Consider the following 6,863-nt stretch of genomic DNA (forward strand, 5'->3'; position numbering starts at 1 on the left):
TCTGTGTCAAGTTCACTTTTTATAAAAGCACAAAAATAAATTACCTTCACGCGCCAATATAACTATTGTAGCTGGTTTGTGCCTTCCAAAGGGCGTTCGTGCTGCTACATTAGGACAAAAGTAGGCAGCCTTTTTCACTGCAAGGGTGCACCAGATTACATCAAAATGCCTCAGCTGTGATGCTGTTGCTAGAAAAAACTGAGCACCACAACAGCAAAAATGTATTGTGCTTTGGGCTCCGAAGCTTCTAGCGCCACTGACGTTCCCATAAAGAAATCAACTCCCCGGCGATTCAGCCACGTGGTGATGCTTCTATTCCCTGCGCGTGCTGAAGTCTGATAATGAGTTAAAGGGCTCCATATGACTACATTCTGCGCCATTCTTCTTGTTTGCGGCTGGAGGACATAGAGATGGCTGAAGAGCCGAGCCAGAGCCGAGCCAACGCACTAGGTAGGCTTTTGGAGCCCATGCACGAGCCTGCCCTAAAAAATGTTTGGTATGTAAGTAATCCGACATACATAACATAAAACATTAAACCCTCTCTACAAAACTTTAAAACATGTATTTAAGTAACAAGTGGAAGCTTTGACATCAAAATGTCATATTTTAGCACTGCACTGTGAAGTACTTAAAAGCTACTTATTACATTTCAAACATGAACTATCAGTGAGCTAAGAAGCAAGACAGTTGTCAAGTAAACCTTGTCCTGGCTCAGATTATCACAGTGCAACAATATAGTCTATTAAATCAAACACCATCGGCGTTTGAAATTCTACCCCTGAGTGTCAATCCATCTTAAACACTCTGCTCAATTATTGAAAAAAAACCTCAAACCCACTGTGGAACCATCAGTGCCCAAGCAGAAGTGGAGGAGAAGGTGCCACACCCAAGCGTCCACAACACCCAAGAAAGACCTAACTCTAGAGGATGCTATGTAAATCAGCAAGCATTGGCATAGCCAATAGGTCTCCCCTTTGGGACCTTATAAGTGTTTAGTCATCCAGCACAATATCCTTGGTGCAACAACATCAACTGTTGCACGGCTAAACACTTATAAGGTCCCAAAGGCGAGACCTATTGGCTATGCCAATGCTTGTTTTTTAGTTTTTATTACTTGGCAGCTGGACTGTTGTCCGTTTTACTGGGTCAGAGTTTGTTTTTCACATTTGTGTTGATTACTGGCAATTGTAATCATCATTTTATAAAACAGGAACAGATTCTTCGTTCAGGGTGCATTTCGCTTCCGTTTTCTGTCTAGCTCGTAACTTGTGCAGTAATCGAATGTGTTTTTTTTAACCTACTACTTATAAACAGATGAATTTGAGAACTGTATTCATGCAACCCACTGTGAACGTCCAGAAAAAACTATGATTGATTTAGAGCTCCATTGAGGTCAATCTGAAGACTTCCAGTGACTACCATCCATTAGATAAAACAGCAAAACAGCAAAACAGCAAACTAGTGTAAGCCCTTCAGCACTTGATTGGTTTGCAGTTAAAAGCTGAAAGTTGCTTTTGTCACAAGGGGATTATACACTTTCTTTTTTTTTGTACAATTTGACAACGACCTTTAACTTTCTATTCGCCCTCCCCTAGGCTGGAGAATATGCTAACGTGAATTTATTTAAATCCTTAATTTCCACGTGTGGCACTCTGTACTTTCAGACCTGGGTCCAGATAAAATAGATGCCTTTTGTGTGCTAGATTGCTCCGGGTTTCTGGTATGCCTTTAATGTATCGTCTACTTAACATTATGATAAATAAGGTAAACAACCCTGTGACTCATATGGTAGTATTGCCTGGAGCAGGAAACGTCTTGTAGAAATACTGGGGGGGAATTCGGAGTGTTATCTGAACAGGATGAGGATTGAGGAACAAATAAATCCTTGTAATAAACACTGCCCGTTAATAGCTAGAAAATTACCGTCATCGGAATTTCCCATCTCTGCCTAATATTTATTAAGATGTGTGAAGCAGCAATACACACTTTAAATGACTCTGAGGCATCATTACTGCAAAGAAAGGTATATTTAGCAGAAAAGGTTCGGAGATCTGTGCATCAAATAAGTTTACAACTTGCATCCTCGGATCCACCTATCCCTGAGCGAAGTTTGAGAACCAGACCATGTAGCAGCCCTGCTTTTCTTTTAAATGGAGTGCCCTCCAAAGTTGGCCTACTGATCTAGTGGCCTTGAATCACCCGTGGTAAAGGGAAGTACTCTTGCAAATTTGGATAATCGTCGTTTGCTTAATCCTTCGGCTCTTGGTAGCTGTTGGAGGTTTAGAGTGAGCATGTCCACATTTGAAAGTGATCTGACTTTCTGAAAAATGTATCCTGTCTATAAAGAGTGATAGCACCCTGCCTACATCAAGGAGATAAACAGCGTTCCATTCTTGTCTGAAGGAACAAGGGATTGCAGAATCACTATCTGACTGGACTGCAATGGAACAGTGATCCAATGTTGGGCGTAAAATATAGAAAGGGATGAAACTCTAATTGCCTCATTACGAGCACAGTGGTGGTGGTCTGACCACTGCGAGTATTTTGAGTGTGGTGGCCTAACAAAGCTGCCTCTGTGAGACCACTGCAGCATCGCCGGCCCTGGATTCAACTCTGAAGCCTGGTGGCTGACGCACCATGGGCTTGGCCATCTTTCTGAGGGTGCAGCGGTGGAGGTCCTGCAGTACGACCGACAAACTTGCAATAAGGCCCAAATGCTTTTTGGGGAACATGCAAATATGACTTTCATCTTAAGCGGGCCCCAATTTCCTTTTGCTATATTGCAGAAGTAATTGTCACAAAAAATGTTTGATAGATAGGAACTTAGAGGATGTCTTTGACAATGGCCCAAATATAATTTAGTGGCAGCTCCTAAAAAGCCCAACACAAAACACACAATCTAAAAAAACTAATTTTGCCACAAAAAGTGTGCAAGACTCGATCATGTCATTTTATGGAATTTGTGTTGACACATCAAAACGTTATTAGAATTTATTTTCCGAATATTTTAATTTCATGATCATATCCACCAAAAAGATCAAATTAACTTACACAAACACCAAAAACAAATTATGAAGGAAAACATTGTAATGAGCTGTAGAGTCCAATGGAAAGTTAAAAACAAGGTCCCTGTTGTCTTACTGTTGCCTAGAATTTGGTGAAGGTTGGTTTAAACAGAACAAAATGCCAGTACTGCTATGTAAATAAACAGATTTCAGATGTGCAAAGACTTCAAACTATTGCCGCATACACAAGTCAAAATGTATCTGTCTTAATCTTTTTTATTTTTTTGAAATTCACAAATAGTTTTTTTATTTTAAACAAGATCACCAAGTTGATCAGGGCAAAGGAAGAGGGAATTATACTAAACTCTATTTTCAAAATGGTGGTGTGAAAAGATTAAAAGGCAAACTATAAACACCAGGAAGAAGTATATATCAGCAAAAAAGAGAATGGACCTCAATCATACAGGCTCATTTGTCATCCATCATACATTCTGTGAAAAAGTCATACGCAAACTTCTTGCTCACCAAATCAGACATACAGAGAAAGAGTAAGAAAGAAAGAAAAATGAATGCAGAATTAAGGGAAAAAGACGTGAATACCCTCACCTAGATACAAGGAATCTATTATTATTATGAGTGGTGGGGTATTAGTATAATTGTTTCACAACATTTTTATAAATGACAACACATAAATCTTTGAACAGGCCATCAGAATCTTTTTCAACAATCTATGTGTTTCACAAATGACATTCTCATGTGATTGGCCTGGAAGAAAAAAAGGGTCGACGTGTTTCGAAACCCCTTAGTAGCGGGGATTCTCCTCAGGACCTTGGGGGGCTCAGTCCTGTGAAAGATAAAAACAACACTCCTTACTATCCTATCTCCTGAGATAAACCTTCAACTTAGAACGGACAAGCACGACCTTATAATAGTTACCTTATCTTCGTTACATTCATAAAGGGCTCCTGTTTCCAAAGTTCGACATATCGAAAATAACAATATACTGTGGACTATGGCATCAGTCGTGTGCTGTTGATAAAAGAAAGACTATGTTGCCATCTATTGTTCGAAAGTGCAGAAGGATTTTTGGGCACAAAATATAATATCAGGCGATTACCTTATTGAGGCAAGGTTTTTTCGTGATGCCAGACTCGGCTCGCTGGTTTTCTTTAGAACCCGGTTCCTGTGTAATAAAGACGGAAACGGATCGGTCACCAACTACCGTCACTTACAAACAGAGGCGGATTTCGTTCAGTCTACACACATTGCGTATCTTAAACATAGTCCTTAATATCCAAATGCCCATACTTAAAGATCGAAATGGGTCCGTCCGTTTTTATGCAAGGACCATTTTTCGTGCTCAATGTCTCGACATAAGTGGAAAAACGTACCTTGATCACGAAGCGGGTCTCCTCTCCATTGAGTGGCGTCTTTCAATCGGCCGTCGCCCTTCAAGATTGATGTGTGCCGGCACTTAGTATATGACATATTTTCTGGGCCATCGGTGTTTCGGGAAATGTAGTTCTTTTAAGAGATCGTGCAAAATACCTGCATGAGCAGGTACATTCTCTTGATGGCGCTGAACTTTATTTTAGCGAACACGCACTGGGAAATCCTTGAAAAGAATGTGTATATTTCCATGGCAAAGCTTAATTTTTATTAAGATGATAGAACACATTAGGGAGCATGCTGGTCGATGTACTACATAAAGTCGTGGTAACTTAAAAGAAAGCTGGGGCCCTGTGTCAGGGATTGTCAAAATGAGTTTTTTTCGGCATAGGGTAGTGATTGTTAAAGATGGTATAATTCAGACATCTCATTCAGTCCTGTGACTGCAGAGTTGTATTTCAAAATCAGGGTCGCTTCTCGAGAAGATAATTTTGCCTCCAGGTCACTTCCTCTTGGGTCGGGTTCCACCTTGGAAATGACCGTCCATTTCAGATCATTTTCTGTATGTGAATGGTCAATCCAGTGTTGCACAAGTGGTGCGGTGAGGATGGTTTTTTTAATTCGCCATCTGTGTTGGTTTATCCGCTGTCTGACTTCTTGGCTCGTTTTTCCTATATAGAGCCTATTGCATGGACTTAGGATGCCATAAATGACGTACTTTGTTTTACAATTCGTGAATTTGGAATGTTTCCAACAGATGCCGTTATGCTGGAACAGATCTCCTTCTATCGTCAGAGAACAGGATACACATGTTCCACATTAATGGTGGCCTGTAATAGGCGGTAGGGTCATGTATTCTCTGAGTGATTGGGGCTTATGTTTTGGCATTGCTGCTCTGACTATGTGGTTTGCCACACTTTTATCCTTCTTAAAAGCAAAGAGCGGTGCCTCTGCTAAGTGTCCATCCAAATCCTTGACCAAGTGCCAATTTTTGCAGATTTCTTTTTTTAACCAGTTAGATGTTAGGCAAAATGTTGACATGCATACTATTCTGTTGTTGTCATGTTTAGCTTGTTTTGTCAGGAGGGTCTCTCTAGGTGTCCACCATGCTCTTTTGAGTGCGCGTCTCAGTAATTTTGCTGGATAGCCATGGAGCAATAGCCTTTCTCTTAGGGCATTGGCGTGAAACATGTATTCATCCTTGAAAGTGCAATTTCTGCGTATACGCAAAAATTGGCCTAGTGGTAGATTTGGTGAAGGCATTACTCATGTTCCCACATCCACCTCAAGTGACGTACAACCATGGACAAACTAAAACTCTCGATGTATGTTCCTCTATAGGCCCCACCTTCGCTAGGACTGTCCATCATGATATATTACAGTTGGGGTACTTCATTTTGTTCATTATGTTGTAGAACAGTCCAAATCAACTAAAAACTTTCCTGAATCTTCTTAGAACCAAACCCAGGAAAAGAACAAAAACTGATACTCAGAAAACCTCGCCGTAGCTGATTATGCAAGGACTCAACAATCAGTCCTTGTCACAAGCTTGGGAGCTTGAATCGCTTGCGTTTAACTAGATCACACAAAAAATATTCTTGCTCCTCGTGTGGCTGGCAGCTTTATATCTCCACTCTCTTCCACTGATCTTCTAAGCACCAGTTTTCGTCCTTTTGCTGGAGTTGGTTCTGAGAAGAATAAGGAAAGTTTTCAGTTATTTAGCATATTTTATTAGTTTGTCTAGAAATTTGAAAGAAAACTTATTTATATTATTCTTCCATTATTGTCCATTAATACGTAGGCAAGTTAAACATTCTTACTGCCTGTGAATATACTCTGCCAGGAAGAAGGACTGCTGTGCTGCAAATCTTTAGGTGCCTTCTGTTCAAGATTTGGGAGTGAAGAATCACTGAATTACTGTCCCTCGATAGGCACTGGAGATGAAATCATGCTCTCAAAAAGAGTCTTGGACTGTTAACAAGAGGCTCCAATAGTATCGCTAGCACCAACAACAACAAACTGTTAACATAGGAAGTTTAGATCTGGGCCACTTCACAGAGTGGAGAAATCACGTTACCACCACCTTCAAAAGATAGAGTGTATAGCCCAGTATGTAATGGGACTAGATCACTTTCCAGGTGGCAAGTGCGAGTAACTTAAAGCAGTGCATCAAAAGGAAAGTGTGAGTGATAAAAGTGTGCTATATTAAAATTGGAGAGTGGACGCAAAAAAACTTTATTTTGTAGCATACCACTTCCAATATTAAAAGACTTAGTGCAAAGAGACAGTAGTTTCAACAAATATCTACTGGATGGTAGGTATTTGAATTGATCTAAAGTATAACGTATTGACCTAAAGTATACCATTAGTAGATATTTATTGAAACTACTGTCTCTTTGCACTAAGTCTTTTAATATTGGAAGTGGTAATTATAGTTCCACCCCGATGACTCTTCTACACCATAAGCTC

At 40.2% G+C, this 6,863-nt stretch overlaps 1 long non-coding RNA gene across 1 annotated transcript; it reads right to left on the reverse strand.

The window, feature by feature from the left end:
* Positions 1 to 2,953: 2,953 nt before the first annotated feature.
* LOC147726989 (uncharacterized) lies at positions 2,954 to 4,458 on the reverse strand. The gene is made up of 4 exons (XR_015309449.1): positions 4,397 to 4,458; positions 4,123 to 4,188; positions 3,942 to 4,034; positions 2,954 to 3,849 (listed from the first exon to the last, which is right to left on the reverse strand). It is a non-coding gene; the product is annotated as an uncharacterized LOC147726989 (long non-coding RNA).
* Between the last annotated feature and the right edge of the window lie 2,405 nt (positions 4,459 to 6,863).

The sequence above is a fragment of the Lissotriton vulgaris genome, chromosome 3_1 (assembly GCF_964263255.1).
Source record: "Lissotriton vulgaris chromosome 3_1, aLisVul1.2, whole genome shotgun sequence".
Taxonomy (NCBI): domain Eukaryota; kingdom Metazoa; phylum Chordata; class Amphibia; order Caudata; family Salamandridae; genus Lissotriton; species Lissotriton vulgaris.